The following is a 24,060-nucleotide window of genomic DNA, read 5'->3' on the forward strand; positions in this document are numbered from 1 at the left end:
GTAGTGATCGTGGACTTGCTATCATTTATCCTCATACCTGTAGCTTGTTGGAAAAGTAGGATTAAGTTCTGAAGAGTAGTGGAGTCCCCAATGCTGCCATTTAAGAATATCAGAATATCATCAACAAATAATAGATGAGTAAGATAAAAATTATCCGCAATTTTAATGCCAGTCAGATGATTTCTATCTCGAGCAGATGTAATAATCCTACTTAATCCTTCCATAATAAGCAAGAATAGCAGAGGTGAAAGCGGACATCCCTGTCTGAGGCCCCTCTCTGATGTGAAAAACGAAGTAGCTTCGCCATTGAGAAGCACACTGTAGGACACATCAGTGATGCAGCTCATCATCCATTTAATATAATCATAGGGAAAACCAAGATGAGTCAACAGCAGTCTAATATAGAGCCAGTTTGTTCTATCAAACGCCTTGGAAAGGTCCACTTTAAGAATCATTCCTTTCTGCTTTTTGACCTGCAAAGTATGCATGAGTTCTTGTGCCGTGGCAATGGCTTCGTGAATCTGTCTGTGATGAAGGAAGGCAAATTGCTCAGGAGATATATGCCGAGAAAGAATAGGCTTCAGCCGGTTGGCAATGATCTTGTATAGGCAGTTACAGAGGGATATAGGGCGGAAATCATCGAAAGAGACAGGATTGTTCGATTTAGGGATAAGAGCAATGAATGTGGATTTGATGGCAGAGGATATTCTGCCCCTCCTTCTGCAATTCTCCACAATCTTGAGAAGGTCATTCCCCAGGATTTCAAGGAAGGCGATATAAAATTCAATGGTCCACCCATCAGGGCCTGGGCTTTTATCCTTTTTGAACCATTTTATAGTAGCCTCCAATTCATCCATAGTCACTTCCTTCAGAAGTTCTTCCGAGTCTTCTTGTAGCACAAACCTGGGGAAATGTTCGGCCACCCTCATGATCTCCATGATATTTATATCTCTTGGAGCTCTGTAAATACTCCTGAAGTGCTCAGTAGCTAATCTGGCCAGGTTCTTCTGTGATGAAACTGGATGCCCTCGCTCATCCTGCAATTCCCAAATAGTATTGATGGATTTGCGTCCATTGGCAAATTTATGATAAAATTTTGTGTTATCATCCCCCTCTGTGAGCCATATCGCCCTGCTCCTTAGTCTCCAACTTTCTTCTCTTTCCTTCAGTATAAGTGAGCGCTTCGCAATGAGAGAGGAGTACTGTTCTTTGCTCTCTGGAGTGGGGAAGGTCCCATCTGATGAGTCCTCGAGAAGAGCGATGACTCTTTCAGCCTCCTTCAAAGTATTGTCATCACGGATACGTTTCTGATGTGCCCAGATTTTAGATATTCTCTTAAGTTCAGATAATTTTCTAACGAATCCATCTGTATGATCTTCATTTTCCCCAATATGGTTGGTTTGCCAATAGTTAGTTACCAACTGTATGTATGAGGGGTCCTTTAACCAGGAGGCATTAAATTTAAAGGGGCTCTTGATCTTTTGATTATTGTCGACCATTTCTAAAAAAATTGGTCGGTGGTCCGATATGCCTCCAGTTCCAACCCATTGACGAATGCGGGGGAGTCTGTTGAGAAGTGTCTCCTTGATAAGGAATCTGTCTAGTCTTCTAGCCAAGCTTTGTTCTCCACTGCGGTTGTTTGTCCAGGTATACTGTATTCTGGCAGAAGGGATGTCCACCCACTGGTGATCCTCCAGTAGATTGGAAATAGTGTCGGATAAAGAGTCTACCTGCGCCAAGTGCCCCCATGATTCACAGAATCCCAGTGAGAAGTTTAAATCGCCTCCAAGTATAATGTTATCTGCCTGAAGTGATTCCGATTCCAGTAAGGTTCTCCAATAATTTGCTCTGTCAGCACAAGGGCCATAGACATTGATGATGCGAATCTCCATCTCATTGGAATAAGTAAAAATGTCTAAGCCAATGAAACCTCTGCCTCCCCAAATATTCCTGATCTCCATTGCTTTGTTATAAATCCCAATGGCTAAACCTCCGGATCTCCCGGACGCATCCAGTGCATGAAAGGACCAATTGGGCAGCCATGAATTGAGAGTATGAACAAGAGGTTCAGCCAAACAGAGGGTTTCTTGAAGGAATATAATATCCGGCTGTGATGAGGTGAGCAGTCTCCTGAGTGCTAGTTTTTTGGCCAAACTAGCAAACCCTCGGCAGTTATAGGATATAATCTTCATGAAGGGTGATGGGGGGGGCCGTTCTTCGCTCTAAGGGCCCTGAGAATAGTTTGTTGTCGCCCAAGGGCGACTTCTTCGTCAGCAGTATGTCTAGCTTTGGTAATGCGAGAGGGTCGACCACGAGAGTTCTTGTGAACTACAGGGGCGACTTCAGAGTCCAGACCAAAGGCATCAAATCCTCTATCTTTCGATCGGGATCGAAGGGAATATCGGGGAGATACCGGGGGTGAGGGGATGGAGAGGGATGCGAGGGAGGATGAAATCAGAGATGGCTGGCAAGGGGATGATACAGGAGATGGGAGCGGGAGGGAGCAAATGAGGGAGGGAGAAGGGGAAAAGTCCCGAGAAAGATGGAAAATCACAGAGGTCGAATGTGCAGTTATAGGAGGTGTGCAATTAATGTGATGAGATGTATTGCCAACTGATATGCAAGAAACAGGAGGCAAAGTAGAGGGGGATGAATTTAACATACCCGTCGTCGCGATGCCCTCCTGAACAGTCGCTGAGTGTACTGGAGCTGGAGATGAAGGATGGGGGGCTGTAGATTCTTTTGCAGCCTCGGCATTATTAGGAGTGCCTCGTGGATTTCCAGCATCATTTGCTCGCTCCTCTTGATTCTTCTCCGGATTCAGCCTGGGAGAATGGTCCAAAGTATGCTCAGTCTCTCCATCCTGTACATTTTCCTTCCTTTTCCGGAGGAGTGGACAATCCCGGTATAGGTGTCCCACTTTATGACATCTGCGACAGCGATACGGAATACCTTCATAGTCGATGATTTGCTTGCGAGCCGTGTCTCTCCATTGTATAGTAATGTACTCTTGTAGTCCTCCTCTGGTATCCAGATTGATAAGAATCCGGGCATATGCCATCATGCCAGTGTGCTGGTAGGATTTGTCGAAGTCCATGTAGGAGCCAATGGCGTTGCCAATCCTCCTGAAGATATCTTCTGACCAGTATTGAAGTGGTAGGCCTGGGAGTCGAATCCATACAGGCCCGATGCCAATCTGCTCCGTCTCGGGGTCGAATAGGGGGGTCCATCGCTTGAGGAGCACCGGGGCATGTTCAAAGTGCCAGTATGAGGACAAGACCCAGTTGGTATGATCAGCACGAGCGAACCTCAACGCGAACCATCCCCTCACAAATGTTTGCACGAAAGGGATGTCCACCAAATGTTGACCCCAAACTTCCGCTGCCCAGGTCTTCAAGCGTGCTGCCGAGTAGTTCCGACCTCTGATGCGCCCAACCAGTACTCGATCTGCAAAATCCATAGCTTCACCCCACTGAATGTCCTCCTCTAGTCTGAGAAAGATGTCGTCCGCCTTTGATTTGAAACACCTGTACTTCTTTTTAGGGCCTTGAGGGGGAGGAGGGTTGAGAGGCCGGCCCAAGGGAGGGGCAGTGACAATCAGAGGTGTAGGGTTTCGGTACGAGGAGGAAGGGTCTCCGATGCCAGTGACAGGGGCGGGGCCAGAGAGCGGGGGAACAGTGGTGAAACTTCCCGACGAAAGACCGAGAGATCCGGCGAAACCGGCCGAGGCCGTGGGCAATGAAGGGGTTGTATACGGCCGGGAAAGGGTACCAGATGCCGCGGGATCTAGACCAGGGTTAGGGTTCAATACACCGGATACAAAACCGAGGGTTGCCGGAGAGTGGGGGGGGGGGGGGTAGAGAGCGCTGGCCAAGTAGGTGGTACATCCGGGAGGACCACAGGATATGTCCTTGGCTGTTCCCCAAGTGAAAACGGAGAGTAGTTTTCGGAAAGGCCAGAGCTGAACATACCTTCTGATGTGGAGAAGGATGAGCGCCAGATGGATACCCCCTCCAACGGGTCTTCTGAGTAATCGACAGCTTCGAGGTCCTCCATCTTGCCAGCTGCGTCTCGGAACGGCGTACACCTCAGAAAGTAGAGAAAACCGGAGAAAATGACAGGTCTCCGGGTAAACGGACCGAGCTGGGCAGGTAAGTTATAACCGTCACGGGTAGACGACCGGGGGTCGCGATACAGTAACCCTTCCTTCCCAAATAGTTTACCAGCTCGAGCGATTGAGGAGAGTTAAACGGATGTATGGTGAACGACAGCTGTGCGGTGCAGGTTAACGGCGATCCGGCGCGGTTCAGTAAACTGCAGAGGGTTCTGAAACCCTAACCCAAACCCTCGCGCGCCTTCTCCCGTCCTGTTCCCATCCCTCTGATCTATTTTAAATATATTTTTAAAATTATACTTATTATAATCTTGAATAATTTTGGTCATGAGGGAATTATTTTTTCTACTTCATATAGCAATTTGCACTTTTTACATTTTAATGGAAGAGAATATGCTCCCATACAAAAATTGTTATTATATTACCTTGCATTGAAACCTAAAAAGATTAAGAAGATTGCCTTACCTCTTTATAAAACTTTGAAAATTGAGTTGTGGATAAAATCTCGACAGAGTATGATGAAATGAAAAAAAAAAAGGTATTGAGATGGCTCAATATTTATATTATTATTCACAAATCAAGATTTATTTAAAAAAATATATACTAAATTCACAATAAAATTATTGACTATAAATTTGATGGCAAGGAGAGCATTATAGTATGTTGCAAGACATAAGAAATTTCGGGGATGTGAATAATATATTGGAACAAAAGGTGGGCACTGATGTTTCCTCTTTCATGATTTCCAAAGCAGTCTTCTACATCACAACTGGCAGTGACTATTTCCTCACCTAAGATTCGACATTGTCAAATCCTTTGTATGTTGTGCTTTCCCCCAGGCTATTTAGTAACCTCCTCATTTCTCAGTTGAGCAACCAGCTCCAAGTATGAACATTTTTAACATACAATGATGCTTATGAGATAAGTGTTATACAAATGAATCCCTCTACAAACACTGCGATAATGAATTATGCATAACCTGTATGAGCTAGGCATTAGAAATTTTGCAGTGACAATGATTCCACCCATCGGATGCACACCTTATGCTTTGCGGTAGTACCCAAATAGAACTAAAGAATACGATGGATGCATCTCATTTATGAACGAGGATGTCTAGACCTACAATAAATAATTTTTCCCATCCATTCAAATGCTTCAACACCTATATTCAGAAGCCTATTTCATTTATAAAAATGCCACTGAGGTCACCCTTCGGATATATAAAAATCCCACCACATACAGTTAGATATATATTTGTATTTATGTATGTGCCCTTCCAAATAGACCAATTGTTGTTGTTTAGTTCAATGATTAAATAAGCTTGTTTTGTTGGTGTGAATGTAGGAATTAGGAACATGGACAAGGCGTGTTGTGACTTCCGAGGGGGCTTAATGTCAAGCATATTATTCCTTCGAGTTGCTCACATTTGAGCGAATGTGTCATAATACTTTTGATCAAAATGTATAAAATGAAATACCCCAACACTTCTCAACTCTTGAGAACTCCTTTTACATTGATGATGACTTCCCTCCCTATCTCAAACAGGCCATCAGGTATTTCCTTAACGGTTGATTTATCTTTCATGCCAAGGTTTGGAATTTCTCATTTTCCCCATGTTAAAATTACCTAATCCTATATTTGATATATTTATTTTAATTTTCAAATTATGAAACATTTAATATTATATTTTAAATATGTTTTAAAATTATACTTATTATAATTTTGACTAATTTTGGTCATGAGGGAATTATTTTTTCTACTTCATATAGCAATTTGCACTTTTTCCATTTTAATGGAAGAGAATATGCTCCCATACAAAAATTGCTATTATATTACCTTGCATTGAAAACTAAAAAGATTAAGAAGATTGCCTTACCTCTTTATAAAACTTTGAAAATTGAGTTGTGGATAAAATCTCGACAGAGTATGATGAAATGAAAAAAAAAAAAGTATTGAGATGGCTCAATATTTATATTATTATTCACAAATCAAGATTTATTTAAAAAAATATATACTAAATTAACAATAAAAATATTGACCATAAATTTGATGGCAAGGAGAGCATCATAGTATGTTGCAACACATAAGAAATTTCGGGGATGTGAATAATATATTGGAACAAAAGGTGGGCACTAATGTTTCCTCTTTCATGATTTCCAAGGCAGTCTTCTACATCACAACTGGCAGTGACTATTTCCTCACCTAAGATTCGACATTGTCAAATCCTTTGTATGTTGTGCTTTCCCCCAAGCTATTTAGTAACCTCCTCATTTCTCAGTTGAGCAACCAGCTCCAAGTATGAACATTTTTAACATACAATGATGCTTATGAGATAAGTGTTATACAAATGAATCCCTCTACAAACACTACGATAATGAATTATGCATAACCTATATGAGCTAGGCATTAGAAATTTTGCAGTGACAATGATTCCACCCATCGGATGCACACCTTATGCTTTGCGGTAGTACCCAAATAGAACTAAAGAATACGATGGATGCATCTCATTTATGAACGAGGATGTCTAGACCTACAATAAAGAATTTTTCCCATCCATTCAAGTGCTTCAACACCTATATTCAGAAGCCTATTTCATTTATAAAAATGCCATTGAGGTCACCCTTCAGATATATAAAAATCCCACCACATACAGTTAGATATATATTTGTATTTATGTATGTGCCCTTCCAAATAGACCAATTGTTGTTGTTTAGTTCAATGATTAAATAAGCTTGTTTTGTTGGTGTGAATGTAGGAATTAGGAACATGGACGAGGCGTGTTGTGACTTCCGAGGGGGCTTAATGTCAAGCATATTATTCCTTCGAGTTGCTCACATTTGAGCGAATGTGTCATAATACTTTTGATCAAAATGTATAAAATGAAATACCCCAACACTTCTCAACTCTTGAGAACTCCTTTTACATTGATGATGACTTCCCTCCCTATCTCAAACAGGCCATCAGGTATTTCCTTAACGGTTGATTTATCTTTCATGCCAAGGTTTGGAATTTCTCATTTTCCCCATGTTAAAATTACCTAATCCTATATTTGATATATTTATTTTAATTTTCAAATTATGAAACATTTAATATTATATTTTAAATATGTTTTAAAATTATACTTATTATAATTTTGACTAATTTTGGTCATGAGGGAATTATTTTTTCTACTTCATATAGCAATTTGCACTTTTTCCATTTTAATGGAAGAGAATATGCTCCCATACAAAAATTGTTATTATATTACCTTGCATTGAAACCTAAAAAGATTAAGAAGATTGCCTTACCTCTTTATAAAACTTTGAAAATTGAGTTGTGGATAAAATCTCGACAGAGTATGATGAAATGAAAAAAAAAAAGTATTGAGATGGCTCAATATTTATATTATTATTCACAAATCAAGATTTATTTAAAAAAATATATACTAAATTAACAATAAAAATATTGACTGTAAATTTGATGGCAATGAGAGCATTATAGTATGTTGCAACACATAAGAAATTTCGGGGATGTGAATAATATAATGGAACAAAAGGTGGGCACTGATGTTTCCTCTTTAATGATTTCCAAGGCAATCTTCTACATCACAACTGGCAGTGACTATTTCCTCACCTAAGAGTCGACATTGTCAAATCCTTTGTATGTTGTGCTTTCCCCCAAGCTATTTAGTAACCTCCTCATTTCTCAGTTGAGCAACCAGCTCCAAGTATGAACATTTTTAACATACAATGATGCTTATGAGATAAGTGTTATACAAATGAATCCCTCTACAAACACTACGATAATGAATTATGCATAACCTGTATGAGCTAGGCATTAGAAATTTTGAAGTGACAATGATTCCACCCATCGGATGCACACCTTATGCTTTGCGGTAGTACCCAAATAGAACTAAAGAATACGATGGATGCATCTCATTTCTGAACGAGGATGTCTAGACCTACAATAAAGAATTTTTCCCATCCATTCAAGTGCTTCAACACCTATATTCAGAAGCCTATTTCATTTATAAAAATGCCACTGAGGTCACCCTTCGGATATATAAAAATCCCACCACATACAGTTAGATATATATTTGTATTTATGTATGTTCCCTTCCAAATAGACCACTTGTTGTTGTTTAGTTCAATGATAAAATAAGCTTGTTTTGTTGGTGTGAATGTAGGAATTAGGAACATGGACGAGGCGTGTTGTGACTTCCGAGGGGGCTTAATGTCAAGCATATTATTCCTTCAAGTTGCTCACATTTGAGCGAATGTGTCATAATACTTTTGATCAAAATGTATAAAATGAAATACCCCAACACTTCTCAACTCTTGAGAACTCCTTTTACATTGATGATGACTTCCCTCCCTATCTCAAACAGGCCATCAGGTATTTCCTTAACGGTTGATTATCTTTCATGCCAAGGTTTGGAATTTCTCATTTTTCCCATGTTAAAATTTCCTAATCCTATATTTGATATATTTATTTTAATTTTCAAATTATGAAATATTTAATATTATATTTTAAATATATTTTAAAATTATACTTATTATAATTTTGACTAATTTTGGTCATGAGGGAATTATTTTTTCTACTTCATATAGCAATTTGCACTTTTTCCATTTTAATGGAAGAGAATATGCTCCCATACAAAAATTGTTATTATATTACCTTGCATTGAAACCTAAAAAGATTAAGAAGATTGCCTTACCTCTTTATAAAACTTTGAAAATTGAGTTGTGGATAAAATCTCGACAGAGTATGATGAAATGAAAAAAAAAAAGTATTGAGATGGCTCAATATTTATATTATTATTCACAAATCAAGATTTATTTAAAAAAATATATACTAAATTAACAATAAAAATATTGACTGTAAATTTGATGGCAATGAGAGCATTATAGTATGTTGCAACACATAAGAAATTTCGGGGATGTGAATAATATAATGGAACAAAAGGTGGGCACTGATGTTTCCTCTTTAATGATTTCCAAAGCAATCTTCTACATCACAACTGGCAGTGACTATTTCCTCACCTAAGATTCGACATTGTCAAATCCTTTGTATGTTGTGCTTTCCCCCAAGCTATTTAGTAACCTCCTCATTTCTCAGTTGAGCAACCAGCTCCAAGTATGAACATTTTTAACATACAATGATGCTTATGAGATAAGTGTTATACAAATGAATCCCTCTACAAACACTACGATAATGAATTATGCATAACCTGTATGAGCTAGGCATTAGAAATTTTGAAGTGACAATGATTCCACCCATCGGATGCACACCTTATGCTTTGCGGTAGTACCCAAATAGAACTAAAGAATACGATGGATGCATCTCATTTCTGAACGAGGATGTCTAGACCTACAATAAAGAATTTTTCCCATCCATTCAAATGCTTCAACACCTATATTCAGAAGCCTATTTCATTTATAAAAATGCCACTGAGGTCACCCTTCAGATATATAAAAATCCCACCACATACAGTTAGATATATATTTGTATTTATGTATGTGCCCTTCCAAATAGACCAATTGTTGTTGTTTAGTTCAATGATTAAATAAGCTTGTTTTGTTGGTGTGAATGTAGGAATTAGGAACATGGACGAGGCGTGTTGTGACTTCCGAGGGGGCTTAATGTCAAGCATATTATTCCTTCGAGTTGCTCACATTTGAGCGAATGTGTCATAATACTTTTGATCAAAATGTATAAAATGAAATACCCCAACACTTCTCAACTCTTGAGAACTCCTTTTACATTGATGATGACTTCCCTCCCTATCTCAAACAGGCCATCAGGTATTTCCTTAACGGTTGATTATCTTTCATGCCAAGGTTTGGAATTTCTCATTTTTCCCATGTTAAAATTTCCTAATCCTATATTTGATATATTTATTTTAATTTTCAAATTATGAAATATTTAATATTATATTTTAAATATATTTTAAAATTATACTTATTATAATTTTGACTAATTTTGGTCATGAGGGAATTATTTTTTCTACTTCATATAGCAATTTGCACTTTTTCCATTTTAATGGAAGAGAATATGCTCCCATACAAAAATTGTTATTATATTACCTTGCATTGAAACCTAAAAAGATTAAGAAGATTGCCTTACCTCTTTATAAAACTTTGAAAATTGAGTTGTGGATAAAATCTCGACAGAGTATGATGAAATGAAAAAAAAAAAGTATTGAGATGGCTCAATATTTATATTATTATTCACAAATCAAGATTTATTTAAAAAAATATATACTAAATTAACAATAAAAATATTGACTATAAATTTGATGGCAAGGAGAGCATTATAGTATGTTGCAACACATAAGAAATTTCGGGGATGTGAATAATATATTGGAACAAAAGGTGGGCACTGATGTTTCCTCTTTAATGATTTCCAAAGCAGTCTTCTACATCACAACTGGCAGTGACTATTTCCTCACCTAAGATTCGACATTGTCAAATCCTTTGTATGTTGTGCTTTCCCCCAGGCTATTTAGTAACCTCCTCATTTCTCGATTGAGCAACCAGCTCCAAGTATGAACATTTTTAACATACAATGATGCTTATGAGATAAGTGTTATACAAATGAATCCCTCTACAAACACTACAATAATGAATTATGCATAACCTATATGAGCTAGGCATTAGAAATTTTGCAGTGACAATGATTCCACCCATCGGATGCACACCTTATGCTTTGCGGTAGTACCCAAATAGAACTAAAGAATACGATGGATGCATCTCATTTCTGAACGAGGATGTCTAGACCTACAATAAAGAATTTTTCCCATCCATTCAAATGCTTCAACACCTATATTCAGAAGCCTATTTCATTTATAAAATTGCCATTGAGGTCACCCTTCGGATATATAAAAATCCCACCACATACAGTTAGATATATATTTGTATTTATGTATGTGCCCTTCCAAATAGACCAATTGTTGTTGTTTAGTTCAATGATTAAATAAGCTTGTTTTGTTGGTGTGAATGTAGGAATTAGGAACATGGACGAGGTGTTTTGTGAATTCCGAGGGGGCTTAATGTCAAGCATATTATTCCTTCGAGTTGCTCACATTTGAGCGAATGTGTCATAATTCTTTTGATCAAAATGTATAAAATGAAATACCCCAACACTTCTCAACTCTTGAGAACTCCTTTTACATTGATGATGACTTCCCTCCCTATCTCAAACAGGCCATCAGGTATTTCCTTAACGGTTGATTTATCTTTCATGCCAAGGTTTGGAATTTCTCATTTTTCCCATGTTAAAATTTCCTAATCCTATATTTGATATATTTATTGTAATTTTCAAATTATGAAATATTTAATATTATATTTTAAATATATTTTAAAATTATACTTATTATAATTTTGACTAATTTTGGTCATGACGGAATTATTTTTTCTACTTCATATAGCAATTTGCACTTTTTCCATTTTAATGGAAGAGAATATGCTCCCATACAAAAATTGTTATTATATTAGCTTGCATTGAAACCTAAAAAGATTAAGAAGATTGCCGTACCTCTTTATAAAACTTTGAAAATTGAGTTGTGGATAAAATCTCGACAAAGTATGATGAAATGAAAAAAAAAAAAGTATTGAGATGGCTCAATATTTATATTATTATTCACAAATCAAGATTTATTTAAAAAAATATATACTAAATTAACAATAAAAATATTGACTATAAATTTGATGGCAAGGAGAGCATTATAGTATGTTGGAACACATAAGAAATTTCGGGGATGTGAATAATATAATGGAACAAAAGGTGGGCACTGATGTTTCCTCTTTAATGATTTCCAAAGCAGTCTTCTACATCACAACTGGGAGTGACTATTTCCTCACCTAAGATTCGACATTGTCAAATCCTTTGAATGTTGTTCTTTCCCCCAGGCTATTTAGTAACCTCCTCATTTCTCAGTTGAGCAACCAGCTCCAAGTATGAACATTTTTAACATACAATGATGCTTATGAGATAAGTGTTATACAAATGAATCCCTCTACAAACACTACGATAATGAATTATGCATAACCTGTATGAGCTAGGCATTAGAAATTTTGCAGTGACAATGATTCCACCCATCGGATGCACACCTTATGCTTTGCGGTAGTACCCAAATAGAACTAAAGAATACGATGGATGCATCTCATTTCTGAACGAGGATGTCTAGACCTACAATAAAGAATTTTTCCCATCCATTCAAATGCTTCAACACCTATATTCAGAAGCCTATTTCATTTATAAAAATGCCACTGAGGTCACCCTTCGGATATATAAAAATCCCACCATATATAGTTAGATATATATTTGTATTTATGTATGTGCCCTTCCAAATAGACCAATTGTTGTTGTTTAGTTCAATGATTAAATAAGCTTGTTTTTTTGGTGTAAATGTAGGAATTAGGAACATGGACGAGGCGTGTTGTGACTTCCGAGGGGGCTTAATGTCAAGCATATTATTCCTTCGAGTTGCTCACATTTGAGCGAATGTGTCATAATACTTTTGATCAAAATGTATAAAATGAAATACCCCAACACTTCTCAACTCTTGAGAACTCCTTTTACATTGATGATGACTTCCCTCCCTATCTCAAATAGGCCATCAGGTATTTCCTTAACGGTTGATTTATCTTTCATGCCAAGGTTTGGAATTTCTCATTTTTCCCATGTTAAAATTTCCTAATCCTATATTTGATATATTTATTTTAATTTTCAAATAATGAAATATTTAATATTATATTTTAAATATATTCTAAAATTATACTTATTATAATTTTGACTAATTTTGGTCATGACGGAATTATTTTTTCTACTTCATATAGCAATTTGCACTTTTTCCATTTTAATGGAAGAGAATATGCTCCCATACAAAAATTGTTATTATATTACCTTGCATTGAAACCTAAAAATATTAAGAAGATTGTGTTACCTCTTTATAAAACTTTGAAAATTGAGTTGTGGATAAAATCTCGACAGAGTATGATGAAATGAAAAAAAAAAGTATTGAGATGGCTCAATATTTATATTATTATTCACAAATCAAGATTTATTTAAAAAAATATATGCTAAATTAACAATAAATTTAGATAATTAGATTATTAGTAAACTATAGATTTTAGTTGGGTCTACCAAGTTTTTTACTCGTTAACTTAGATATCAAGAAATTCATTTATAATTATTATTAAATTAATTTACAAAATTGTGGACATTGTCATTTACTATCACACAATAATGAATTAATATAATTATTTTATTTATTAATCTTTAATATATATAATAAAAAATAAATACTAAATATAAGTGACCTACGACACACTTATAATTTCATATGAAATAGAAATGACCACAATCATACAACTAACAACATTGTATCTTCCATAATTTGATAATGAAACCAACCACATCATCGCACAATGAATATGTTGGAAGAATGTGTTCTCCATGCATAAGCCAATGACTTCCATGCTTCATCTCCTTTGTGCACTAGCTAAGATTTGGTAGGTCTTTGCTACTCAACATTCACTTCCAACTACACCAATTGTGGTTCCTCCACCTTGATAGCATAACCCTTGACTTTCCTCCTCTCTAGTGGTGAATTTTTTTATACATAGTGTTCACATTTTAATTTATTTATTTTGCACTGATAGGGTGAATAATATTCACATGATTGTCAATACATGTTTGTATATTGACCATTTAACGCACTCCTCAATACCTGCATGGATCCAAATGGTGAATGGTTTTACCTCTGCAACCCTTATGATGGCCCTCCGAGAATTTTATATATTCATGAGTTGTAGATTTCAATTGTAGCACATCGGATTTTATATATTCATGAATTGTAGGATCCTGTGTAGTTTCAATTTTCTGAGACAAGATTTGGGAAAAGTTCCATTTCCTTAGTACAGTCTCGGCAACCCGTCATATCGAATGCCATCACTGACTAGAGATGATATTGTTCCTCTTTCGAGAATGGATGGTGTAATAGCGGCTTCTGAGGACCAGTTCATGGCTTTTGGCGAGTTTAGTTTTGGATTTCTCTCTCTATTCTCTCTCTCTCTCTCTCACCCTTGGACACTTAGAGTTTTCTTGGAGCACTTCAACACTGGAGCAAGAAAGGAAAGGAAGGAAAAAAGGAAGTAAACGATCAAGAAAGGCAGAGCAGGATCAAGCAGATATAACGGGTTTACTTGCAAGTATCGATTTGCATGTGTGATTTCCTTGCTAGAATTGGTATGCAAGGTTATGCATGTGTGTTCTTGGTTCTCTTGTTTTCATGGACATGGGTTTTTCCAAGTGTGATAGTGTTCTTCAACCTTGCCTTTCCATTTCTAGATAACCATGGTGTGATGGGGTTCTCATGTTTTCTTTGAGTTGGATTTTCGAATGGATTCGAATCTGAGTGAGGTGGATGTCTGAATGAAATAACACATGGCCTAGTGATCCTTGAACTAGACTGTGGATTGCGGTAAATCCACTGGCCTAGTGCCCCCTGAACTGAACCATGGGTTGCAGTAAATCCAAGTATTATGTGCCTTGGTGGGCCTAGGAATCCCCGACCAGTGAATGGCAGGAAATACGGTAAATCCTAGAGGTGTTTTCCCTTAATCAAGGCTAAGAACCCTTACTAGTGAATGGCAGGATATACAATAAAGCCTGGAGGGTGGTGTCTCAATTATGGCTTAGTGATACCTGGATCAGACTATGGATTGCGGTAAAGCATATAGACTAGGAGACTGGGAAATTTCTCACGAGGTAGGTGGAGAAATCCGGTGGCATCCATGCTTGTTTATGGACTAGTGATTTGGTGATGATTGTGGTAAAGATTGATTCTATTGATGAGGGTGACGTGGTTTAGCCTCGGGATGCCCAGGTTGGTTTTTTTGCTTGGAGTCCCACATTCATTCTTGGAATATGGCATGGGGGTGATTAGCTGAAGAGACTTTTAGCTCAGCCAATATATGGTCAGGTGGAATGTGGTAGTCCCATTTCAGGTTGGCGTTTGCATTCATTAATAATAGTTCCTTTCCTTGGTATTTTCTATATAAAAGTATTGGATTATATGTGGAATTTATGGTTTTTGTATCCTCATTATTTATGTTTTTTATATGTTGGTTATGAATATGTTTTATGATAGTGAAAATGTATGGTTCTCATCATGTTTTGATTTGTAAATGATTGAGAAATGAGTCTATGACCTAATAGATGATAATGCAGCTAATGTGATAAGGAATCAATGCTTCTTAGTGATTCTCAAATAAGTATAATACCCCTATGCTCATATATGTTATTATGACTTGTAGAATGCATATTTGTGACATGTTTGATGAAATTCTTGTCATGGCTAGTAGGGGTCCAGTCAAGTCTTTGTTCAAGAATTTTCATTGGAATCATTGTCTCTATGTTTCTTTTCATTTTTGTAAATTCCATGAAGTTCTGGGCAGTGATTGGGTCCTAGCCTTGGAATTTAGCCTTAAATCTTCCAATCGTTGGCATAGCACTGACAGAAAAAGGCTACAATTACACTCAGGCGAGCTCATGGGAATGACTAGGAATCTCAGTCATTTGGAGGGCTTGGAAAGGGAGCGACCGGGGCTCTAGGTCCTTGAACTGTTGAGTTTCATCACGGGTTGGTCACCTGGAAAGGTGGGGTAGGTCTTGGAGGTTCTGTAGGATTTGTGGATGGTCAATTTGGTTGTGTTTTTTTAGTTCCACTTCCTTAAGGTGACTTAGGAGGTTGAATTAGATCATAGTAGCCTCTTGTCACATGTTTACCCCAGTTGGTTGGTTACTTGGGTAGATGTGGGAGGAGGGTGTTACAAAGTGGTATCAGAGCATGGTTCACCCCTTGGACTAGATGGGCAGTGTGTTTGTCATGAATTCATGTTGATTGCATATGTGTTCTCATGTTTGTGGTCTATGTACTGGATGTGTATGCACGGTGTTGGTTATGGTTGCAGTGGTGTTTCCATGTGAAAAGTTAATGGCGTTGGTGTTGGATGTGTTTATCATGAGTTTATGTTGGTTATGCAATGAATATGCATGTCAATATTTGTTTTAATGTATATGCATGTGTGTCATACATATGTTGTTATGCATACAATGATATGGTTATAGTTTCCATGCATGAGGTCATGATGTGTGGTGCGTATGGTCATGTATTCATGACTGGATAATGGTTGAGATGATGATTAAATTCTGATATGATTATGTTTATATACGTATTGTGCTAATCTGGTCGGTCTTGCAAATGAGATATCCTCCCTGAATTATACTAAGGTACATTCGTTTGTTTATGATTTGGTTTAGTTGATATAGCATGCCTTGCAGGAAGAGAGCAAGATGAATAGAAAGATGGTAGAATACAAAGATTCTCCCTATGAATCAGATGAGAAACCTAGTGTTGGTAACTCTTCTTACTTAGCAGACACGTTGAGGAGTTTGAAGGAAGAAATAAGGATTTGTAAAGTGGATAATGACATAATCATGCAGGCACAAGAGAAATAAGTAGAAGTCAATGCAGTAATTCTTAAGAGTTTTTCATAATTGTAGAGATAGGGACCACTCCATATCAGTTATGGAAAGGAGGATGGGACTAATGGGGCATATGGAAGTAGGCCTCATGGTGGTCACAAGTCAGATAGAGATGACACAATCAGAGATGGTTGATTCTTGGATACTCCAGATAGGAGAGGTGATGGGCACATGTACTATTCTAGTTCAAGTTCTGGCAGGCACTATGATCATCATCGTTATCACCCTTATATGAGGAGTGATAAGGGATACTTGCCAGATGAGTTAAGAAAGTGAAGCCACCTACTTTTGATGAAGAGTTGAAGAAGCCTGAGGATGCGAAGGTTGGGTTATTTGGCATGAATAAGTTCTTTTAATTGCATGAGTATACAAAGAATATGAAGGCCAGAATAATTATCTTCAACCTTAAAGGGAAAGTAGATATTTGGTGGGAAGATGTAAAATGGGTCAGAGACATCAGGACAAAGGAGTTGACTTGGCATGAATTCAAGAGACTCTTCAAAAAGAAGTGCTTGTTGTTTATTTATGGTAGTGTTGTATGTGCCCTAAGTCTCAAATTTTGCAGGGGGGGGATTGGGCACGTGTATTCCAAAGAACCCAGAAAGCGTTATGGGAAATTCCACCCGGAGACAGTTTTATTAAAATAATTAATTATTTTTAATGAGACCCTTAGTCTAAACTTAGGAAATTAAAATAATTAAAAGGTATTATTCTAACTGTGGTTGTAACTTCTAGAAGAAGATGAGGATCAAGCAAAAATGATCTTAGCCATTGATTAGCTTCTAATTTAGGCCATTGAATGTAAACGAGGAGATTATTTAAGGAAGCTTGAGGGTCATTTGGAAGACACACGGAGAGTTGATCAGTCAGATCGAATTGTTGAAACTAGAGGCAATGCAGTGATTTGTAGTGATCACGCAGTGAGGGGAAGAGGGATTTTTGGGTGGATGATCTTCTCCGGAGCCAAGGATATTTAGTAAAGAGGGAGAGACACACACAAAGGAGGCAGCGCAGAGGCTAGAGAGGGTGACGCAGAGTTAGGAAGGGCTCACGCAGACCCCACGCAGAGCCTCCTACACAGAAGTCTGGAATTTGCTGAGGAGGTTGGTATTTCTGACATAGGAGGGCTAGAATAAGCTCCAGAGGGAAAATCGATTCCCAACAGAGGTGACGCAGTGCCTTAGAAGCTAACGCAGGGACAACGTAGAAGTAACTGGGGAGCTCATTGGTTTAGTTATCGGATCAGTTAGGACTTGCAGTGTAGAGTGATGTAATATCACTAATTTATTCTACCAAGTGATATTCTATGTAACTGGATTGTCAAGAAGGCATCTAGTAGTTGCATTCAGAAATACTTCAGCTTAATAATAAAAACCCTCAGATCTGTTGCACCGGTTTTCCCGCATTGGGTTTTTCCGAGGACATTTGTCCAAAAAAAATTGTGTCATTTGTGTGTATCTTTCTCTATTGTTCAGTTTCTTGTTTAAGTATATTATCTAAATGGTGTAGGTTACAGTGTATGTATTTCAATGTTTGCCATATGAAACTTCAAATAACTTGTTCATGTAAATCTAACAAGTAGAGGAAATATCATCAGTGCTACTGTAGGAATTCTCCGGTTTAAGGAATTTTCACATGGTATCAGAGCAGTGCAAGTGAAGCAAGAAGAACAGTGTCAGAGAACCCAACACTGAATAGAAAAGGAGATCGAAAGAGTTGCAGAAGGTAGTAGTTTGAATCCCCAAAGGGCTTTGTGCAGTCCAAGTCAGAGGGATGAATTTTGAGGCAGTCTCCCTTTGAGTGAGTCGACATAGAGAAGGGATTCCAGATCAAAATCTTGTCATGGCAAAGGGAGAAACATTGAGCCTTGATGTGAGGAAGAGCGGGTGGGACGCAATTTTTCTGCAGGTCGTTTTGTTGTACAGAAAGATGTGAGAAGAGAGAAGAGAAGCACAGTGAGGGAATTTTTCCTTAGTAGACTTCCCGCCAAGAAGTTTTTTTTCTTATTGGTTGAGCAAAAACAGTAACCAGTAAAGAGGAGAAGTTCAACATTTTCGTGGTAGAAATGGCAACCAGTGGGTTGAGGGATCACGATAGGTTGGATGGAGCATCCAACTACATCATCTGGAAGGCAAGGATTTCATTCCTTCTACATGAGCATACTCTCAAGACCTATGTCGACAACGTGGTGGTTATGCCTGCAGATCAAGATCCGTTGAATAAGTACATAGAAGAAATGGCAAAGGCCAAGACGATGATCCTAGATGGAGTAAAGGATCACATGGTTTGTCACATCACTAGCAGAGGGACTACTAAAGAGATGTGGTAAGCCTTGGCAACGCTATATCAAGGATATTCCAAGCAGCGGAATATGTACTTACAGTAGAAATTGAGATCTGCACAGATGCAGAAGGGGGAGTGCTTAGATCTATTCCTCGAGAAGCTTCAGGAGACCCGTGATGAGTTAGCAGTTATGGGGTCTACACCTGAAAGGTCCGAGTTGGTTAGAGTGGCCCTCAATTCTATCTCAGATGAGTGGCAAGTCTTCTTCCAAAGTATCCTGGGTAAGGCGACTTTGCCAAATTGGGATGAAATGTGGGCAACTCTTAAGCAAGAGGAGTTAAGGAGAGACTTGGTAAAGTGTAAACTTGACGGAAGCAGCAACAGTCAGTCAAAGCCCAAGGAGGAGGATGAGATGTATCCCTTGCATCCAAGGGGCAACAAGAGCAGCGGAGGCAGAAGAAGGACGTCTCAAAGATAAAATGCTTAAAGTGTGGTGAAATGGGTCACTACGCAACACAGTGTCCTCTCTGTAGAAATTTTGAATAATTTAACACATATTCAACAGAGATTATCCTGATCATACAATTTAAGCGGAACATGTATAATACATAATCTCCTCTACGTTGATCAAGAATATAGCAGCATCAATAACAATAAAACATCAAGAGCATTCACACATTAACACAGTATGTATCACGGGGAAAGCATCTCGCTAAAAACCCCACACTATCTGTATATTAATGATTGAGTCATGTAACATTACACAGCATAATACTTCTCACAAGTATCTCCACCTCTGTTACACACAATACAGCTCAGATCTGATCTCCAAATCTCTTCCACTACTTGCCTGCCTCCACTGCTCAATACCTGCTCAAGAACTGATGAGAATAGCTTCCCAAACTCGATTTTCACCTGCAAAATAGTCACTCACTCTTTGTGGACGTGAGCAAAGGCTAAAATGCGGGCCAAATACGTGAGCAAACTCATTGGCATACTCAATCCTTTGATTGTGCAAGATCTAGTGCACAACTATAGTCACAACTGATAGCAATATGATTCTCTACCACCTGTCCCTGTTGAACTGAACATGCACTGACATGCACTGAGTTAACTGATGTATTCTTTAGTTGTATTATGAGTTAATAATTAGTTTAACAACTCATCATTAGTCTATCTGCAGTTAGACTAACTACAACCAGTTTAACTAAGTTAAACTGAACACAACTCCATCAACTGTACCTCCAGTCCACTAAACTCAACTCACTTGAGTTCTAACTGAAGTCATGCATGCAACAACTCAACTGACTCATAAGAAAAACGAATTTCCTTCTGACAGCTGCATGTGCCACTTCCATAGCTCAAACTGAAGTGCTCCAAGAGAATAAGATTAAGTTTATAGTCCAAATATTATTGTGAGATAATAATATTTGACTTTTCTATTTTTGACAGCCAGTCTAAAAATAGACTTGATCACTCACACTGTGATCACTCACACTTTCATCAAAAATAGAAGTCCATCTATTTTTCCCAACTTGATCAATCATCCATAAACATAGACATGATCCATATGTCTAAAAATAGACATAGTCTAAAAATAGACTTGCGCCAAAAATAGCCTGCGGGCCCACTTAGTGAAGGCGACTCTTTTCACTAAGCTCCATCATCTTGTTGCAATCTCAACACTCCCTCTCGACAAGATATGGATTATCAGCAACCCCTATCCTGCCTCGGTGGTACTCGAATTTGCTCCTTGTGAGAGCCTTCGTCAGAATATCAGCATCCTGATCCTCCGTTGGAATGTACGAAAGTAACATGATCCTCCGCTGCACACAATCTCTGATATGATGGTACCTGATGTGCTTGGACCCGAAAAACCCGACCAAGATCATCCTCATCCACACAGATCTCTGCTTCCTGATGTACCAAGAAACTACTTTCGATCTGATACTGAAGACCCCTCCTGATGTGCTCTTTCTGTCCGTTGGGCTCCCTACCCACTCTGCATCCTCCTGCCTGTACCAAGATCCATATCCCGATGTGCCTCTCAAGTGGCTCAATACATGCTTGCCCGCCTTCCAGAAGAGCTTGATAGGCTTAACCATAGCTTGTGAAAGCTGGTTAACTGCATAGCATATATCAGGTCGTGTATTGACCAAATACATCAGCGACCCCACCAACTGTCGATAAACAGTGGCATCCACTTCTTCTCCCGAAGTGGCATCCTCCTTCCTCCAACCTCCAGGAAGAGGAGTATCAACAGGCTTGCAGCCATGCATGTTGAACTTCTCCAGTATCTCCCGAGCATACTTGCCCTGAGAAACAAACAGTCCACCACTGCGCTGCCATATTTCCAATCCTAGGAAATAGTGAAGGAGGCCCAAATCCTTCATCTCAAACTCTGTAGCAAGATCCTTCTTGCATGACAGTATCAACAGCTCATCACCCGTTAGAATCAAATCATCAACATACAGTACAATGATAAGCAACTTACCCTCCACCACAATCTGGTATAGGTTCGGATCCGCCTCGCTCTTGGAGAATCCAAGTCCTGTGAAATAGCTGTCTATCTGTGTGTACCAAGCACGTGGTGCTTGCTTCAACCCATACAGCGCTCTCTTGAGCCTGCACACATGCGACTCGCTGCTGAAGACTTCAAAGCCTTCGGGTTGCTCAATGTACACCTCCTCCTCAATGACTCCGTTGAGGAACGCAGTCTTCACATCCATCTGATGAATGTGCCATCCCATCTGCGCTGAGAGAGCAAGAATCGTCCGTATGGAAGAATACCTTGCGACAGGTGCAAAGGTCTCCTCATAATCGATCCCCTCAATCTGTGAAAAGCCTCGGGCAACAAATCTTGTCTTGTACTTCTCCACACTCCCGTCAGCTGCCTGCTTAACTTTGTAGATCCATCTCGAACCCACCACTGATTTCCCTTCCGGTCTAGGAACAATCTCCCATGCACTGTTTCTGACAATAGAATCATACTCTTCCACCATGGCGTCTACCCATGCGGGATCCTCCACAGCTTCCTCGAAAGAGGATGGCTCAGTCACAACACACTTGCTCATAAGAGCCATGTATCCAGTGTACTGATCAGGTGACTGTCTCTGCCTGCGTTGGGCTATAGGTGGTCCTACAACTTTCTCTGCATCTTGAGCCAGTCGCTCAGCTTCTGTCAAACGCTTTCGCCCTCTGATGGTTGGCGCTGCATGAGTGGTCTCTTCCACTCCATGAACCTCATCCTGTGGCTGATCCACATCCTGAAGCTCATCCTTAGGAACTAATAGCTCCTCATCTGCATGCAAGTGTAGCTCCCTCTCAAGCGAACACTTCATGGCTTTCTCCTCCTGAAATTTTATATCCCGTCGCACAACAGTTTTACCACTGTCTGGCAAATACACACGATAGTTGTGGGGCGTATCAGTGTACCCCACAAATATCCCAACCTCTGCAGTCGGCTCCAACTTCTTTCTGGCATCCTTCGTCACATGCATGTAAACGTTAGCACCAAAAATCCTCAAATGAGAAAGATCAGGCTTCTTACCAGAATAAGCCTCCTCAGGTGTACTCATGCCAAGTATCCTATGAGGACAACGGTTCTGCACATAAACTGTTGTATTGCATGCTTCCGCCCACAAGTGAAGGGGTAGGCCCTGATCATGCAACATTGCCCGTGCAGCACCCACAATCGTTCTGTTCTTCCGCTCAGCTACCCCGTTCTGCTGTGGGTTATGGGGAGCTATGAGCTCTCTACGAATCCCTTCTGCCTTGCAGAAATCCTTGAACTCGTCCGAGATGTAATCACCACCATTATCGCTCCTAAGAGCCTTCACCTTCTTCCCCGACTCCTTCTCGACCAGTGCTTTGAATTCACAGAACTTTGAATATGTCTCGCTCTTCTTCTGCATGAAGAAGATCCAGCACTTACGAGAGAAATCATCAACAAAAATCACATAATACCTGTGTTTTGCTGTCGAAGCAACTGAGAAAGGTCCACACACGTCTGTGTGAATTCTCTCAAGGATCGTCGTGGCGCGACTATCCTTCTCATGAAAGGTGGCTTTCACAAACTTCCCCAAAGTACACCCCTTGCACTGATCTGACTGCGCAAGTGTGCCTTTAGGAAGCCCTGTAGTGATCTGCTGCAGTATATTCAAGGCTCCATGGTGAAGGTGACCCAATCTCCTGTGCCACAACTCGCCATCATCCCGGCTCACCAATCCTTCTGCCTTGCCTGCCATTGTTGCGCATCCATCTACATGCAACTGATAAAGGTTCCTCACTTGAACCCCTATCTTCCGGGTCTCACCAGTTGTCTTGCTGCACAGGAAGGCCTTTCCCTCGCTGAAAACAACATCATACCCCTTATCTTCTAACATCGCCACTGAGATGAGATTCTTCTTCAATCCTGGAACATGCATGACTTCCTTCAATACAAAGGGTTTACCAGACTCCCTCTCAAAGGAAATGGTACCGATACCGGTCGCACTGTATCTACCATCATCGCCCATCTCGATGTGCACTCCAAGATCTTTGTCCTCCAGATCAGAGAACAAATCTCTATCTCCCGTCATGTGAAAAGACGCACCACTGTCCAAGAACCACACTGATCCCATCACACTTGAAACCAAGCATGCGATCAATGAAAAATCAAGCTCAAACTGAGAAGCTAAAGCCTCTCCCCCTGCAGATCCAGCAGCTTGCTTGTTCTTCTTCTTCTGCGGACAATTTGTGGCATAGTGTCCATGCTGGTGACAGTGAAAACACTTGACCTTGGACATATCCTGCTTCTTGCCTTTCGCACCAGACTGAGAAGCTTTCTCGTTCTTCCCCTTCTTTGCATTGGCAACCAAAGCGCAATTCTCTTCATCAGATACCTTTGATGAAGATCCATTCTCACCTTTATTGTTACTGAGTTTATCCTTGAGCGTCAGGTCTCTCTTGCTTTGGAATAACATTTGCAATACGTTGAAAGACATTTTCAACAACACTGTTGCAAAATTCGAATTCCACCAGCACCAACTCAACTGCTTCTGATCAACCCTCGCTTGATATCCTGTAAAAATCTCTTCTACAAATCAAGCTGCTCTGATACTATGTAGAAACTTTTTCTACAATTATCTAGC

Source organism: Pinus tabuliformis, chromosome 9 (assembly GCF_031772625.1).
Source record: "Pinus tabuliformis cultivar Carrire ecotype Pingquan chromosome 9, CPIR1, whole genome shotgun sequence".
NCBI classification, from domain to species: domain Eukaryota; kingdom Viridiplantae; phylum Streptophyta; class Pinopsida; order Pinales; family Pinaceae; genus Pinus; species Pinus tabuliformis.